Here is a 19,297-nt window from a genome sequence, read left to right on the forward strand (position 1 = left end):
ATCCTAAGTCCCTAAAAGTGTTGTTCCCGCTCCTAAAGAAGCAAGGTCAACAAATTACATCTTCTCCCAGAAGTTCTCCACCAGAAACTGCTCAAAACTAGTCAAATCAGGATCATTTCAGGTGCTCCACTAGCTGGCTACGTTGCAAAGCACCCAAATACACTGGCTAGGTGCGTTTCAATGCACTTGAATGCACTACCAGGGTGCGTTGAGCGGGAAATGACAAGTGGCAGAGTCATTCCACGAGGTGGAGAGACAATGGAAGCTTCCAGAATCTTCTCCAATGACACTTGCTTCAATGAATTCGACCAGTGATGAGTAAGAGGCTCTCAATCTCCAAGTGGAAGCAAGAACTGACAGAGAGAAGCCACTAATCAATTCATGAGTTGACTCATCCTCTTTGCATACATCTATATATGGATCCCTCACCAAGAGATCCAGAGGCTGGAATTTTGTACATTGCAGAGAATTGTTGTTGGTTTTGTGATAGATATCAGAGTATTGGGTGATTTATGCTTTGTTAGAGGTGAAGAAGGGATTCTATGCTGGGAGGTTGATGCTGGATCAGGAATCATCGGTTGTAACTCCTCCTGGATCTTCTTGTTTTATCAATAAAACTATTTGAGTTTCTCCTACATGCTTGTATATCATTGATGTATGTTATATTTGTATGTTTAGCTTAAATCTGATCCTAAGCTTTTTATGAACATAAATCCATGTCTTTGTGTAGTTTCTCTCTTCTGTGAACTTGCAGGAACTTGGTGACGCTGGGCAAGTGAGGGAGCAGATCGTTGGAAGCTGTCAAAGAGAAGAGAGATTGGATCAAACGACTAGCGCAAGACACAGGTCGGTTCATCTTAATCATCTTCGTTTATAGTTCATAAAGGAGAATACAAGAGTAGTTTTTCCCTGTTTGTTTCTGAGGTCTCTGTCACAACCCAGTGGGATAGGGTCATTCTGTATAGACACTTTTCCCGAAAACAGGATGGAAGATACCAAAGGCAACAATTATATTTCTTATCTTAGTGTGGATCGTGCTCAGGAAGGGGGTAGCTTTACAGGTGGACAATGGCGAGCGACTGGCGATAAAGGATGGTGAATTGGAAAATAAGAGAAGTCAGAGAGCAAGAGGGCTTCAAATCACCTATGGTACTGACATAATAGGAGATATTGAAATGTGATATGAAATTAATACTACATTGAGCTACGATAGGCGTAATACCTTTGATGGAGAAGGCCTTGGATCATCTAACACCCCAAACATTGAGGCATATATCTGAGGGAGCTAAGGAAAGCTCTTTGCTCTTTTACCACAAAAGAACTACATGTCATTGTCCCTGACGCTGCTAATTAGAATGTCGAGATAGATGCTATAGCTCTTTGAGCACATTCTCCCTTAACCCACAAATCCCTGAATCCGGGCATTTGAATCTAGATTAGTTCCCGTGAAACCTACAATGACCAACTTGGGAATCAGTTCCTCTGACACCTACGATGCATGCATGGTCAGCGTTACCATGGTATAATTTTAATTTAATTTTACTTTATTTATTATTATATTTTTAATTATAACTTTCCCATACATTGCATCTATTCAAATGTAATTTAGGTGCATAGTAGTCTTCAGATCTCAATCAAGTGGTGGATAAACGCAACGATCAATCAGGCATTTAAGCTAGGAGTGTCGAATGCTTTTTGCTTGTGAATCATGGAGTCCAAAGAGAATAAGCCTCTTATTCCAGGGGATTTCAATAAAGCTATGGTTGAAATGGTACAAGGATTGGCTTTCTCAGTAAATTCATTTGTTCATTCATGTTTATGGTTCGATGTGATTTAAGTAATCTCAAAGGCACTACTCACATAGACATCCACAAATAAATATGCACTTCACTGCACTCGATTTTCCTTGTAGTTCTTTTCATTGCTTTTAAAATCAAATTCAAGAGTTAAAAATAAATATAGTTGGTGAAAAATAAAATCGTTCCATGTGCAGAGTTATAAATCAAGGAATTAAAGGAAATTTCCTTCAAACAACTTGCTCTCTTTGGTATTGCTTTCGATATCTTAAAGCGTAGTGAACCTAATAGCCTTAGACAACCTTTCTTACTGAACTAGATAGCCTTAGACAACCTTGCTTATTGAACTAGACAACATTAGACAACCTTAATTTTAACAGATATGCAGGGATGACAAAACGCAATTTTCAAACAAATAATGAGATGACAAAACGCAATTTTCAAACAAATAATGACAAAAAATTCTTCGAAAACATAAATAGGGTGAAAATGATAGCAAAATATCTCTTAAAACTTGAATGGTTCATTTTCTGTGTTTTTGGAAGCTGAATTTTTACTCACCTTGTTGAATAGGGTCTACCACTTAATCCCCAATTTTTCAGTTACTGCACAGTAGTATTTAGACATATTTAGAATCATATATTTTTAACTGATTTACATTAGATATATTTTTAACTCATTTACATATTATTGCATTCACTAAAATGATTATTTGATATATGTGGCATACATTGATGCAATTACAACCATTCTTCCAGCAGAAAATGTTGTAGGGTTCAAGCCATCGACAACTATTTCCAAATTTTCATCTCATGGTCCCAATAAAATAACTGAAACCATTCTCAATATTTTCAAGCAAAATTAATGGATTCTGAAATTCCTTGTAAATCAATGGATTCCTAAATTTCTTGCAAAATCAGTGGATTATGAAATTTCTTGCAAAAATCTCTGCTTTTCTAGAGTTTATCAGGTCACCAGGTTTCCATGTTTCTCTCACCCATTAGTTATATCAACTCCAATTTCATTGAGCCAGAAACCCTGGTTCTATTTTCCTAATAGTTGGTCTTTTGGTTTTGTAGTATTACTGTTGTTTTCACAGTATTTTTCTTCTGCATTTTGTTTTCTACATTTTTGAGGGGATGTGGAACAATGTTTGTCATAGTGCTACTATACATGCAAATGCACTCATGTAGGCTCTAACTACTGTCGACACATTCCTGAGAGAAATGTAGTCATATGCCTTTCTTTTTCAAGTTGTTTCGCGCACCTAGTTGTTGCATTTTTTGAGATATTATTTTAACCAGCTAGAATTCTAACTTTTAGCACATTCTCTTACCAGGAATTCACCTCGGGTGGAAATTTAACCCATATCCAAAGCTAGAGCCTTGTATTCTTTAGGACTTATCATGTTTTTGTAAATTGAGATGATGCTTTTCAAAGTGACACATGACAATGTTTTTTGGAGGCCTTGTTGTGGGATTCATAAACAATTAGCAAATTGCCCTTGTAACTCTGGCTACCGGTCTCTTTATTATGGTTGTAGGCAAGAATCATCTCTTTGTTATGGTTGTGGGCAAGCATTCCACATTTTTTTGGCCAAATGCTACCAACACCATCTATAGAATCTAGTTAAAGCAATGAGTGATTGGCTTCTTTGTTCTCTAAAATCTGCTTTACTTACCGATAAGTCTTGATCAAGTCGAAAGAGAAGAGTGGTCCTCTTATGTATGTAATATCATGATGCTTGAAATAGGGCAAAAGTTGGCATGATCAACTAGATCTCCTCATTTAGTACAGAGCAGTGAATTGAGAAACCAAGGAAGGCAGTTTGCAGAATTAGGGAAGAGCAGTTAATAACAGTTAGTAAAATTGAGGCAGGAGAGTTAAGGGCACATTTATATAAGAAGTTAAAGAAATTTAGGCATTGAAGACAAGCCTACCTTCTAGGCCTATTGTTTGTTAGTTCTTGTCTGCACCAACTATCCACTTGGAAATTGGCTTCATCAATTATATTTGGTTTGAACCATATTACTTGATGCCAAATCTTGGGTAGCAAGGCTCCCAGGTATTTGATCAATGTTTCTAGGATTTTGAGAGAGACCCTTAGTTGAGTGACCCCTAATGCACTATAGGATGCTTAGGATTTCTTTGAACATTGACTAATCAACACCTCTATATGGTGTTTTTGCTAGCCCTAATCTCGTAATTCTGGTTGTAGTTCCATGCCAAATTTGCGGTATCAATTCTCCCAAGTATTTGATGAACATTTCTAGGATTTCGAGACAAACCCCTAGTGTTCTAGGTCACTATTCTACTTGTTGCATCACTCTCCCACCATTGTATAACATGGCCTTCAAGGTTCAACCAAGCAAAATCAATCTTTTTCTTCCCGGTTAGAGTAGGTTAAACATTGACTAATCAATGCACTATAGGATGCTTAGTATTTCTTTGAACATTGAGTTTCTCTCTAGTCAACACTGAAGTTAAGGTGGTAAGGGTGAATATCGCATGCCATACTAAACTCTAATTCCTAGTTGAGTGACGAGGCTAGTAAGATAAGGGAAAATCCCCTCCCTATGAGATCATCGAGGTCATGGTATACTTGTGCTAAATATAGCCACCCATAGTAGTGGATTTTGACATCATTTTCATCTACTCTATCTAGTATTTCTTCTTTCTATTGAAATGATATGTGATGTGTAGCCAAGGCTACTAACAATATCCCTATTCTGAGTCATTATTTGGTTGGCATTGAATCATTCTTTCTAACTGAGTATTAATTCCATTTGTGGTAATTTGATTATCTATAAACTATCCTTAACGAACCCATTCATGTTTGAGCATGATGAATCACTTTGTGATATAATCGACCTACTGCCAATCCAATTTTCTTCTTATGACAATGGAAAATTGGATTATCTTTTGCAAATGTACAGGAGGTAGGGTTGGAGAGTTAGTAGTATCAGTAAGAGTAGTTGCACCTAGTAGTTTTAGTGTTAGGATTAGACTCCCCAATTTGTTTGTTTTTGGGGGTAGTGGGATTATTTGGTCATACGATTGGGGATTATTTAAGATAAGATTTTGGATTGTGTTAGATGAACTCAGTTTCTTCTATTTAGAAAGCTTCATGTCCCGAGGAAGCTTTTTATCACTTCCTTTCATTCTCAAAATCCTACTCCAATATATTATTCTAATAGGATTAGAATTCCAACAAGCTCAAATTCAGGTCTAGTGATTGAGAACAACGCAGTGTGAGTGAGCGAGGAAGACTCCTACTTTCCTATTGGCTTGGACTCTAGAGGTTTGGGAGAAATTTGGCTCCTCTTGCCTTGTTTCTTTTTGCAGCACATTATGGGGCCTTATAAACTGAGGCTAAACTCTGAGGGGCTTAGTTTTTAGCTCTAGGGGCAGGTCCTATCAAGGAATGAGCAGCCTTCCCTTGTTTCACTTTGGTGAGGTCATTAACCATGGTCTTAAGGGGCTTTATCACCTCTTGTGGTATCATAGACTTGTTGTCTTTATGTCAAATACAACTTCAACCAACAACAACATAGAACAAGGACTTACTTCTATGCAACCCCTCTTATTTGTAAATAAAACTTGTTATTTACCAGATAAATAAAACCAACTTTCACATACAAATTTCACTTTACATTAGAAAAATAAAATAAAACACTTAAAACATCCTTTAAATAATAAAGCAATAAACAACATAATTCCATTACAAAACCCTAAAATAAAATCGAACATTTAAAACAACTTTTAAAAAATAAAGCCATAAACAATATCATTAGATTGTAAAAGCTTACGATTATAAAATTAACACTTAAACATTGAAACAACATAAAATTTAACGTAAAAACATCGACTTTGTCTTATAATTAATGAGATTCCAAGACTCATAAAGTAAAAAAGGTGAAAGAAAATACATTTAAATAAAAATGCAACGTAAATAACAATGATCCCACCCACTATAAATGAGAGGAAGAATTAAATTCCAACCTATTTACTTTTAATTTTTAAAAATCAAAGTTAATTATAGTTAGTGTATTGTTGAAATACTTTTCAAAATTAAAATTAATGGGTTGAAATACTTTTTAAAATTAAAATTTAAACAAATGTATGGTTGAAATTCTTAATACTAAGTTTATTGGCTAATTTGATTACATATAGAAGGATTATGAGATGGTGCGTTGAAGGGATAATGATGGAGGAGTATCAACTCTATACATATTACTTTATTGGAAGCCTAAAGAGGTCATATGTAATTCTGTACAAACATCAGGTTTTGACTCATTTTAATTAGGAATTTAGATTTTTTTTTGATGTGCTATGATTCTAAAAAGTTGCATTATTAAGATATTCATATAAATTAGTTTTTTTTTTAATTGAGAATTTGTAAATAGTGTCCGGGTTAATTGGTTAGTTTTGGAATATTGGATAAATGTTTTTTTTTTTTTTTCTTCATTTGTTGAGATATTTTTGGGTCAATAACATTGTATATGAGGTTGTACGTAAGCTAGGCGAGACAAATATTGGGGATTAGATAGGGAAGGTAGGTTCAAGAGGGAGAGGGAAAGCTTGACCAATGAGCATTGTAAACTCTCTGTAAATACTTTGTTTTGAGTGGTAATTGGAGTAAAATGTTACCAAGATGTTTGATTTCTCAATTATATCCTTAATAATACCTCTATCTTCCTTAATTTTGAAATTGTATACAAACTCATGTACAAAGTTGGAGTTCTGGTTGAAGGAATAGAGAGAGAGTTGAAGATTTTATGTGAAGAAGCTCCTATAGATTGTGAGCTTGAGTATTTCAGAGGGTGTATGCATGCCAAAAAGGAGCGTGTGTCTTGATATTCTGTCAATTTCTTTGTGTGTGAAGTTTTAGTTCTAGTGTAAGTCCTTGCATGGATTAGTAACCTCAAGAGAGTTCCTGAGGCAAAAGGTTTTGAGAGTTGAAGTTCACAATCTAGAGGAAAGTAAATTCGTGGCATAGAGCAGTAGAACAATATATAGTTAGAGGCGTGAGAGATATAATGGTTGTGGAAGTCATGTGGGCCATGAAGTTCAGATGTTGGGTGCACTGGCACTACCGCACAATACTTAATCAGTTTAAATGATGTCCCAAAGAGAGTTGAACCCATTAAATTAGTGAAGGGACATAAGGGAAGATTGAGTTAGGAAAATGGTAGTCATAGGGCATTGGTGTTATAATGGGGTGTTGAAACACTATCGGCAACCACACCGAGAATCTAAATGTCTGATACAACCCAATTAGCCACAAGTCAGTCAGCCTTGGTGAAGTGATAGGAGAGTGTTATAGATAAGCCTTGACCTCCGACCTAGGGTTGAGGATGACTCCCAACTTTCTCTTGTGGCGACCCCAATACAAGTTTTCTTTAAAATGGGTCATAGTTTTATAAAAGAATTGTTCAAAATTAATTTGATATAAAAGAAGAAGAAGATGAGGAACATCCAGTTGGAAATTGTGCCACAAACCAAAGAGGAGAAATATTAAAGGATTGAAGCCATAAAAAATAAGAAGAAAATGGATGCAAATGGATGCATGCAAAAATCAGTTCAAAGCAACGCTTTTGCTTTGTGAATGTGGTACCAGAGTCACAATAGTTCTCTTGAAATTGAGGAAGATAAAGGGATTAAAGTTCCAATATGACTGGGAGAGATAAAAAAAAGTATGTTCAATAAAGGTTGAGGGGGGTTGTGGTTGTAGAAGTTGATACAGAAGCAAAGAATATTTCCCAAGGAAAAGGAAGGCGAGCTAGCAAATTACACAATTGGTGATTGATCTTATTGTTTTAAAGATGAATAAATATTTGTTGGTTTGTAATGACATGAGATGGAGGTGAGAGAGAGGATAGAGTATACTCAAAGGAGATAGGAAAATGAAGTTTCCTAAGATGAGGAACATAGTACAAAATTCTTGAAAGGAACGGGCATGCGAGCAAACGTTAAGAGGACTACTTGGAAGAGGAAGCAGCACAAAGGAAGAAATTTCAGGAAATGAGTAGATATGGAGGGAGAGAAAAAAAGAAACCCAACCAGTTGGATAGTTGGAGGAGATATTGAGGTTTGATCATGTGAAGAAATCCTGTCAGGTACTAGTCTATTATTTTTTAAATTTTTGGCAAGAGAAACTAACCCTTTCACGTAGTAGAAGTTGTGGATGGAATAACTATAGCCAATAAGAGTTGTACATGATTAGAAGAATTCTCAGATGAAGTGGAAGAGAACCATTGTAGCAAGAGAGGTCGTTGAAGAATAAAACCAAGTTGTGTTTGGATAGTGAAGGGGATATAGGAGGTCCTTAAGAGAAGAGAAACGAAGGAGTTCTCAAGACGTCAGCAAAGTGCAATAGCCAAATGGGAGAAAGAAGTGGTTAATATGTTCTAGAGGAGGGAATCATGAGACACCAATAAGAAGGTGGAGGTGAGGTTCTCATGTAACAAGAAATGTAAAAGGCTTGTTGCAAGGGCCTGTCTGTAGCTCATAGTGGGAAAGTGGAAGATCATAAGAAGGGAGGAAAAAAATGGCTATTGATGGCAATAATCAGGGTTCAAAGAAAAGCCATAGTAGAGGAGAAACATATTCCAACGGAAATGGCATGAGGAGAAAATTAAGTGAAGATGAATTTGATAAGGAAATGGCTAAGCTAGACGAGAGGCTCAATTTAGTGAATATGCTACCAAAATGAGAATAGCATAGGCGAAGATGGAACCTGAGGAGGAGTTTCAATTTTCTTGTAAAAAAAAAAGACTTTTAAGAGGAAACTCATTTAAGGTAGAAAGCTTGGGAGGAAGATAAAGCACCTTTTAAGTGTAAAAATGAGAGAAGAGGAGCTCAGAGCGATGAAGCCTCACGATGAAGATGTTTATTATTTTAAATCAAAACAAGGTACAACATTTAGAGGGGCAGAAGATGCTAGAGTGAGACCGTTTGAGAGACTCCTGGATTGTTTACAAAGTCCAAAGTAAGAGAGGGATCTGCAAAAAGAGGATGTTGATGAGACACTAAGTGAATGTTTCAGGGAGTGTGAAGAAGATCTTGTGGAAGATAAGAAAGAAGAGGTGGTAACATAAATAACAGAGGTGGCTAGATTACCTTTTTTTCTCGAAAGTTGGTAAATTTTATTTGAATCTAGACTAGAGGCATGGAAAAAATGTCCAAAAAAGAGGAGAAGGCACAAGGACTATGTGTCAAAATCAAGAGAAACCAGAGAAGGAATGTTGCAAATTGTTTCTAGAAATTCCCACGATGGTAGATGAGAACAACGGTGTTGAAGGGTCCTCAAAAGATATTATACAAGGGAGAAAATATGATGATGTGGATGAAGAGAAGAGACTAGCAAAGTGTCTCACAAATATGGGAAATGTCCAGAGAAATGAATGATTTTAGGAGCATCAACATAGGTTCAAGAGCCTCATGTCTTTGAAAGTGATGTGTGTTTTTCATGTGTAGTTCATGAGGACCATGAAGGAAGATAGCCATCCTGAATTGTCATAAAGGAAGGGGAGGATATCAAGTTTCCTTTAGGATATAGAGGTGACAGTAAGATTACAATAGGAACACCTCTGCAGTTGTACGAGATAGATATTGAACAATGTTTGAGTGAAGCACTCATGGAGTTTGATGAAGAAATTGAGTTGGTATAAGAAATTAAAGGAGAGGAATGGATGACAGAGTACGGAAATACAAATTTATTTCAAATTCACTTTGCTAATTTGTATGAGGAATTTAAATCCCTAGAGGAAAGGATAACTGATTTAAAGATGTGCATCCATCATACTAAGTTGGAGGTGGAAGAAAATGTAGTTGAAAAATCAGGACAGTAAGAGTTGGATAAAGGGATTGCAACTTTATAGAAAAATAAATACCATGATCGAATATTGAATCTAAGAGAGAATCCATATCAACATGGAAATTTCAGTGCAGAGATTTCAAATGAGGTCTGAGAGCCATGAATTTTTAAATATAACAAGTTGCATGTGGATGAAAGCTCCAATAATGATGATGGAGGATAGCCACACACAATTATCATCAAATCTTCCCGAGAAAATTAAGGAAGAAGGGAATTGGAATCTGTCATAAAGGAGGATGACACAACCATGTTTGATAAAAGCCACCAAGATAAAGAAATTCTAAAGAGGACAACAGGGGAGGTTGAAATACCTCATGTTTTAAAAATTAATATACTTGTGGATGTATATTTCATAGTACCCAAGCTTGAGAAGAATGTCGAGAAGGATGAAGAGTAGGAAAATTTATTCCAAAGAGACAAAAATTGGCTTGTTAAGGACAAAGACATCGAGGAATCCTTGAGATGGTTGAAGGATACTATGACCAATATCTTGATAGGGGGAGTAAATGGATGTCTTGGTGCAAGTACAGATCTTATTGAAGACATAATAGCAAGTCTTAGAATTTACATGGTAGAAGAAACCACATATGGTACTTAAGCATCGTGAATTTTTTGGGAAAACAATATGATGGAAGGACTTCTATGATATTGGAAGGAAGGTAGAGAATGTTGTCAAGAGAAGAAAAATAGGACGAGAGGCATGAGATCAGTCTATATTATGGAAAATTATTCTATTTCTAAGAAAATAGTATAGGGAAGGAAACTCTTCCGGAAATTGACCAATACTTTGAAGTGATTGAGGGCTATAATGAAGATGAAGGACAAACATTTTGCTATTGTAAGTGTACAGAAGATAGAAGTTGAATTTCCATAAAGCACCCAAGTAAAGGATTGTTAATTATTTTCAAATCTAATGGAGTGGAAGGTATATCCCTAAAGGTATTAACCATGTTGACTGACACCAAATTTTTGGATCAAATGTTGATGAAAGGTTACCTAAGTAATGGTACGAGGATAAGGAAAGAATGGCTAGTTTTAGTACTGAACATACTGTAACAAGTTGTATTAGGATGGAATATGTGAGACAACAACAAAGAAGAATATGGGATCATGGAAGGAGAGGGTTAGCCAATAACAAGATGAATTTGCAATATTTCCATAGAAAATTAAGTGGCATATTATACAACTATGTGTGGGGTCCTGACAAATTGAAACTTTTGTTGGAGCACCAAGGAAACTTTGCATATGAATATCAAAATCACTTTTTCGGGATCCTGGAGGAGACATTTGATGAGAAAGCCAAAAAATTTCCATGTAGGGAGTCTAATACAGGAGCATCAACCATAAGCATATTATTTAATTAATGGCCCAAAAAGGCCATGTGTAATTTTGTACAGAAATATCGTTTTCACACACTTTAATTAGGAATTTAGAATATTTTTATGTGGTATGATTCTAGAAAGTCGCACTATTAGGGTATTTGAATGAGTTAATATTTCCATTAATTGGGCCTTTGTAAATACTTCCATGTGTTAAGGTAAGTTGTTGGTTAGTTTTGGAATACTGGACATATGTGCTTTTTTTGGGCATTTCTGTTGAGATATTTTTAGGTCAATAACGTTATATATGATAATGTATGTAAGGTAAGTGGGACAACTATCAGGGATTAGAGAGGGATGATAAGTTCAAGAATGAGATACAAAGCTCCCTAATAATGCCTTTGTCTTGTTTAGTTTTGAAACTATATACAAACTCTCGTATAGAGCTGGAGTTCTAGTTAAAGGAATAAAGAGAGAGATGAAGTGCTTGTGTGGAAAAGCTCTTGTAGATTGTAGGATTGAGAAATTAAGAGGCTGTATTTCCCAAAAGGAGAAAGTGTCTTGATATTATATCAAATTATTTGTGTGTGAAGTTTTGGTTACAGCATAAGTTCCTGCATGGAATAGTAAGCTCAACAGTGTGCCTAAGGGAGAGGGTTTCAAGAGTTAAAGTTCAGAATTAGAAGGAAGGTAAATTCATGGTGTAGAGAAATAGGAGAAGACTCAACTAGATGCATGAGAGAATATAATGGTTGTGGAAGTTGTGTGGGCCATGAAGTTCAATTGTTGAGTGCATTAGCACACTTGCATAATACATAATCAGTTTAAATAAAGTCCCAAATGGACTTGACCCCATTAAATTACTAAAGCTATGTAAGGGAAGCTTCAGTCATGAAAAGGGAAGTCAAAGTGCATTTACATTGTAACAGGGAGATGAACCCTTATCAATAACCACATTGAGAATCCTGACCTCCAATAGGAACCAGTCAGCCACAAGTGAGTCGAGCTCGGTGGAGTGATAAGAGAGCATAACGGATAAGGCCCTACCTATGGCCTAAGGTCGAGGCTGACTCCCAACTTGCTCTAGTGGGGATCGTGATACAGGTTGTCTTGCAAATGGGTCATAGTTTCATAAAACAAGGGTTCAAAATTAATTTGGTAGAAAAACAAAGAATACAAGGACACATTTAGTTTGAAATCACACCACAAATATTATGATGAGAATTCATAGAGGTTTGAAGTCATCGTAAACAAGAGGAAAATTGAAAGAAATGGATGCATGAAAAAATCAGTTCATAACAAAGATTTCTATCTGCCAGATAATAACCTATAAATATGATAGGCATATGTAAATAAAAAAAAACATGAAAAAATTATAAAATATATTATGATTTTTTTATTTATTAATTACAATAAATTATAAAAAAAAATTATGCTAATGATAAAACAACTTATTTCTAAACATAGAAAATTTTAGGGGCGAATGTTCTCCCTTTGGGGAAATTAAGGGGTTTTAAATTTTTAATGGGCGAATATTTTGTATCATAGTACATTTTTACAAATCACCTCAAATAGCCCACCTTATTTTAAGGGAGAGGGTAAAAAAGGTAAATTTAGCCCTTGAAATTAGGAGTTACAACCTTCCATTCGCCCATTTTCAAGAACATATTTTATTTAAGTGAATCCATTCGCCCATTTTCAAGAATAGGTTTTATTTAAGTGAATCCTATGGGCCAAATACCATATTTATAAAAGAGATATGGTAAATTAATAAAAATATAAATAAATGAGAGGTATGGTAAATAAATAAAACATTTTTTTATATTTACTCCATAAGTCACCTTATATACATGTAAGGGTGTAAACAAATAAAAATATAAGTAAAGTCGAGGTATGGTAAATAAATAAAACGTCTTTTTATACTTACTGAAAATGTATGGTAAATAAATAAAAATATAAATAAACTAGACGTATGGTAAATAAATAAAACCTCTTTTTATATTTTGTCCATAACCCTCATTCTATTTATAAAGGCTCAAGAAAGAGGTTTTATTTAAGTGAATTCTATGGGCCAAATACCATATTTGTAAAAGAGGTATGGTAAATTAATAAAAATATAAATAAACTAGAGGTATGGTAAACAAATAAAACATTTTTTTTATATTTACTCCATTCACCTTATGTTTAGGAACAATAAAAAAATGCGTTATATTTAGGTGAAACCTATGGGCAAAATACTATGGGACAAATACCATGGACTAGATTGTCATTAATACCATGCAAAAAAACATTATTAACCCTAATATTAGTATTAATAAAAATAAAAATGGCACGTGGTATTCACGCATGGTATTCACCTACAATGTAGCCTATTTAAATGGGGGAATTAAACCAGAGATCCATCTTTACTCTGGATCTACTAACCGCGGAGAGGTATCAAATATCGTGATATGCAAACTAGCATTGAGTGAAAAAATATTTGATCCCTCTCGGGGGTGGATCAAGAGTAAAAATGGATGTTGTAATTTAATGTATGTTAAACATTTTAGCTTGGTTAAAATAAAAAATAAAATAAAAATCAACTATTAATTTTATTAATTTTTATAAATTACTAATAGTAATTTTTAACCTCCAGGTTTATGATAACCCATGGTATTGACCCATGGTAATACCAAGATCTTACAAGATTTTATAATTGGGTAAAATATTCGCCATGCCTGGTGACCCATGGTATTGACCCATGGTAATACCAAGATCTTAGAAGATTTTATAATTGAGTAAAATATTCGCCATGCCTGGTGACAGATTCGCCAAAAAATTATATATACATATTATATTATTGATAAAATCGCCTTCCATTTTTCCTATAAACCATGGAGATTCGCCCATTTATTATACATATAAATTTAGGGGGGTTCTTAAAATTTTCCCTGTTTCTAAACAATCCAACTTCCCATTCTATAACATCCTCATTATAAATGTGAAAAAGATGATCCAATTCTGCGTTATTAGTACCAAGTAAGCCAAATGAATTTTAAGTTTTTATTGTTAGAGAGTTTCATTGGATAATAAATGTTGCATCTCAATGGAATCCATAACCATAGAGCATGCATTTACAACTTGGGTGTGGATTTTTGTAGCTATAATGAATATTGTGTGATTTCTACTCTTTTATATGGAAGGGCTATAGGTTGTAGTTATGTATATGTGAAGCACAAAATTAATCATTTATTCTCCCTTAGAAGCTAATGCACCCTGTTGCTTTAGAGCACAACCAAGGAAACTAAATTCTAGATTACTCCAAGGTGAATGATTTAGCTTAACGTGGACATTGATTAGCTTGAATAACTCAAAATAAAGGAATTTTTGAATTTTTACATTTCAATTATGGTGTATTTAAAGATTATAATTCTTTGTATGTAAGGTGTGATTTTGATTATAGATAAAGGTGGAAAAGAAATTTATTTTGAGAATATTTATGTGATTTTGATGTCATATGAGCTGATAAATTTAATGTCCTAAGAATATTTTTACTTAAGATAATTGTAGGAGATTTAATGAATGATTCATTTACCATATTTGTTTTAGTGCAAGGTCTAAATTGAAGAGATTGATCATTTATTAAGTTTATCTAAAACTATAATACAACAATTTCTTTTGGTTGAATCAACAAAGTTTTTTTTAATACTGCTTAAAAATATTAAATAGACATCTTATATTTAAGTTTATATATATATTTATTTTGGAATAATTTTTTTATAATTTAAATTTAATTATCAATAATTACTATATAGATGGTAGAAAGTTATCCTACATAAAATATGCTATAATATTTATAATAGTATACACAAATCAAAGGTTAAGATTTATCTCCAAAGTAGTTAAGACTTGTTTTCCCATTTAACGTATGAAATTAACAAGTGTAATATGAAGTGGTTATGTTTTTTGGGCACATGGTATTGTAACAAAAGATATTGAGAGATTAAGAATCTCCACAATAAAGTGGGCATAAATCTCCATGGTTTAGAATCTTGTTCCATGTTTTACTTATATATTAATCATTTATCATTAATAATAAAAAGAATAATTTAAAATAAAGTTAACATTTAATTATGTTTGATGACTTTCTGATTTTAGCAATACTACTTGGATAATGAAATAGATTTTATAATTTTAATTGTAAATTGATGCCTGTGATCACCTGGACTGAACCTCAGGCTGAAGGAAGGAAATGCTAGGGTAACCACAAACCATGCTTAGCCAAGTAGCTAGCCCTACTAGGCTGGGAGAGAGCTCTCGCCGTAAGGATCTCAGCCAAGATGACCGTGCTAGAGCCTAGATTTGCCTCAGGCTGAAAAGACAAGGTTCTAGGTCCACATCAAACCATGCTCAGCATCGTAGCTAGCCCTACGAGGACAGGAGAGGGCTCTCTCCGGGTCAATCTCGGCAAAAGATAATAGATGGGGCTCGAGATGACTGATTTAGCAAACTAGTTTTAGGCTAGGTATTAAGTGCAAAGGATTTGGTTTGATTTTTTGAGGGTTTTGTGCTGGAAACAGGGAAAGGCAAATTGGGATCGGGGATGAGGCATAGTTTCTGCAGAGTTCTGATTGGGGCAAGGAAGGCAATCGTTTTGATGCTTTAAATTGAGTGAATGTATAGATCAGACTGGTGAGGAGCTAAGGAGAGAAAGAGAGTCTCAAGAATTCTCCTTAAACAGATGAAAACATGGAAATTTAAACAAATTCAAAGGCAGAGCATAACAGTTAGTGGATTCCACCTTAATCATTCATTTGTTCAAATTCAGAAGAAAAGGCAGGAAAATGATACACATAACCTAATGAACTTACAATTACTTAGAGAAGCACACCATCAAAAACATAAAGCCACATGGATCCCAAACAGTGCTGCAAAACCCTGGTCTTTGCTTAGCCAAAAATCAGAGATAGAATGTACAATGATATGCCAAAGCAATCCCAAGTGTCCAACCCTGAAAATGACTTAGGAATTACATGATATAGACTAGCCCAACCCATTCCCTTGCCTCTAGGGGTCGAGCTCATCATTCCAGGGGTTGTTTCAACCAATTCAAAACAAAGAACTGAAAACTAGGTAGTCAAACAACTTACCCCTATATGCTAGGAAACTTATTCATTCACTCACATTTCACGTTTTGGTGAATGAATCTTCTGGAACAAGTAAAAATATGCCAATATTACATCATGGTTGTCAAATTACATCATAAAAGGTAAAAAATAACACCAAAAAGCAAAACTAGTAAAACTGGCCGAATTTCTAAGCTGGCAGGTGAAAAATTGAGCAAAAATCCTCTATGCGCCGCGCCAAAGTCTGTATGCATCGCGCCACTTTAGATCTGATTTTGTGGCACTTCCCAAAGTCCAAATTGAGCCCAAGTGTGCTTGTTGGAAGTCTCCACCTTTCGAATTTCCAACCCAATCAGAATTTCTGAATTTAGTGCCCATTTTCCCCTCCAAAGATTCAATCTCCCAAGACTGCTTCCTGTGTGTCAAAATAAGGGCAGTGAGGTCAGTTTTTGAGTGTTTTTAACCTCCTCGGGACTCAAACCTTGCCCAAATTTCTTGTCCATGCACCAGAAACCATGCCTTTTCATGAAAAATCCATAAATGTAAACTTTTTGCAATTTGGAGCTCCCTAGCAAAAGCGAGTGCCAAGTGGCGCGGCGCATAGGGAGGAAAAACCTGTGTTAAAATTTCTGTGTGTAGCGCCTTTTTGCAGACCAGTTTTAGGGACCTTCCTGGTGTAGAAATTGACTGCACGATAACGCATTGGATAGATATTTGAGTATACCTTGCAACCCAACTTGAAGTTTTCAATTTTGAGTTCATTTTCCCTATCAAAAGTCAAATCTCCCAAGACTAGTCAAAATGTGCCAAATGTGGCTGCCTCAGGGCATAGTTCTATTGCAGTAAACTTTTGAAGGGCTTTCTCAACTCAAAATTAAGCTCATGATAGCTCATTGGAAATATCTTTGTGTCTAGTTATCATTTGACTCATCAATCAAGTCATTTGGCCTACTAATCTAGGAGAAAACTTGATTTTCCCAAGGTCACTTCAGAGGTGCATCAATTCTCTCGAGGCAACTGTATTTTTGACATTTCTCCTAAACCATGACAGCTATGTAAAAATTGAAAAATTATTTTCTTCTTGGGTCATTGAAAGACAAAAACCTCTCTCACCTTTTCCAAATTCATCCTTTCTAGCTCAGAAACACAATTTGAAGAAAAACCATCCCTTTTGTGTGATGAATGGCTTGCTCCTTGGAATGACTTCTTGACAAATGATGGAGATCTGATGTTCGATGATATGAAATGACCTCATACCTTTTGATATCCCTTACGTCTCCTCTACTCAGTTATCTCTAATCCCATAGCCAACCCTAGCTTAGTGGGAGAGGAAATTAGGGTTTGGGGATTTATGGTTAGGATTTGGGAAAAATGGGAAAGGGAATTTTGGGAGAAGGAATTAATGAGCTTAGGGGGAGAGGAAAACTTAGGGAACGATGAAAGCGAGGGAGAAATGGGATGGAGGAGTGAATTTGGTGACAAAACAATGATTTTGACACCCTAGCAGCAAGTTTCCTTGAGGTAATTTTAATGGTTGGGGTTTGATCGCTTCACACGAGCACCATGAAACATACACCATAAAACCATCATTGAACTTGTATAGAAAACAACTTTGAAGACTCTACCTACTTGTATCAAGATCGATTGATGCAATTTGGAGTGATTTGAGTGAGTTTGGAAGTTTGTCGGGCTCTTTGGCTGTGTGCGCCGCGCAGGTCGCCCAATGCGCCGCGCCTTCCTAGTGCGCCACACCCGTGTTATTTTGCACTGGGTAATGCGGCCCAATGCGTCGTGCCTGGTGGGTGCGTCGCGCCTCCTGCCCAGTGCGCCGCGTCGGCCAAGTTTCTTCTAAATTCACCCAAATTGCGCACTAACTCACCAAAATCGTTTTTCTTGCTTCTCTTTGCTCTTGGAATATGAATGAACTTCAAACAATTGGATAGATGTTTTATACATGAAGCCTCTAAATTCATTTTGCCTAAACCCACTTTCATAATGTTGCAGACTTTGGCACTTTCATTTCAACCTCTGTTTTGGACTTTTTCACCTTTTGGCTTTGTTGATGAGCTGAACTTTGCTTGTTTTTGCAGGTGTAGGAGCTTCTTAGGCTAAGGAAAGAAACCAGGGTGCAAGTGAAGGAATGTAGAATGTAGAGAACAAAATATACATGATTTTGTACAAAAAGGCTAAATACTCTGTTTTCTTCCTCAAAATAGAGTTTTGAGGAAAAACACATTTTCGGATACTTATTAACAAAATTTATTGGTGATAGAACCTCTTTATGGGTTGCTGGTGATTATCGAACACTCTGAAGCATTTATTGACAAAACCCTAATGAAACCCTAGACCTACTTGACACTAAAACCCTAAAGACAACTTTTAGAAATTTTAATGAAAAGAAGACTGTATATGCCTTTTTAATGAACAGACGTGAACCAACAGGTAAATGACATGAGGGACATGAGGAAAACCACTCTCGTCAGATAATCCATGCGCCTAATGGAATGCAGATGACTGGGTGGGACTCCTAATATGAAATGCAACAAAGAGATTTTGATCTCTGACGGAGGGCTGAACATACCGACTCTAACATTGGCTCCAATGGGGATGGTAGCTCGAGATCCTTGGAGGTGCCAAGAACTGCAGATCTTTGGGTGAGCAGACAGTGCCTTCATCCATTGGGCAATGGAGTTGAAATCAACACCAGACTGTTAATTACTTTACTGACTGAAAATTTGACTCAAACTAACTTGATGCAAACTGATATGACTGAAAAAACATGACTCTAACAAACTAACTCAAAATACTAAGACCTAAACTTAAAACTTAAAGCTTGGTGGTAGTACATGAACACTTGCGTTTCTTACAAGACAATATATCATAAAACTATATCAAAATTCCAATGTAACCAATCAAGCAGATTCCTTCTTGATTGATTCTCCTGATCAGATCTTCTGGTAAACAATAGATACTTGTAATTGGGCATCTAAAAACATAATTGACCATGATCTCCTTCATCATTGAACACTGCGATAATCACCTTCACTGCTGACTGCAACAGATTTGCTAGAGGATCTTGAAAAGCATGAAGTCTGTCCTCCTGCTGAAAGAGCAAGGTGTCTTTCTCCTTTGATTCTGATCTTTCCTCATCATGTACTTTAGTAAAAGTATGTTCTTGGTTCTCAAAAAATTATGAAC

The sequence above is a fragment of the Pinus tabuliformis genome, chromosome Q (genome assembly GCF_031772625.1).
Source record: "Pinus tabuliformis cultivar Carrire ecotype Pingquan chromosome Q, CPIR1, whole genome shotgun sequence".
NCBI classification, from domain to species: Eukaryota; Viridiplantae; Streptophyta; class Pinopsida; order Pinales; family Pinaceae; genus Pinus; species Pinus tabuliformis.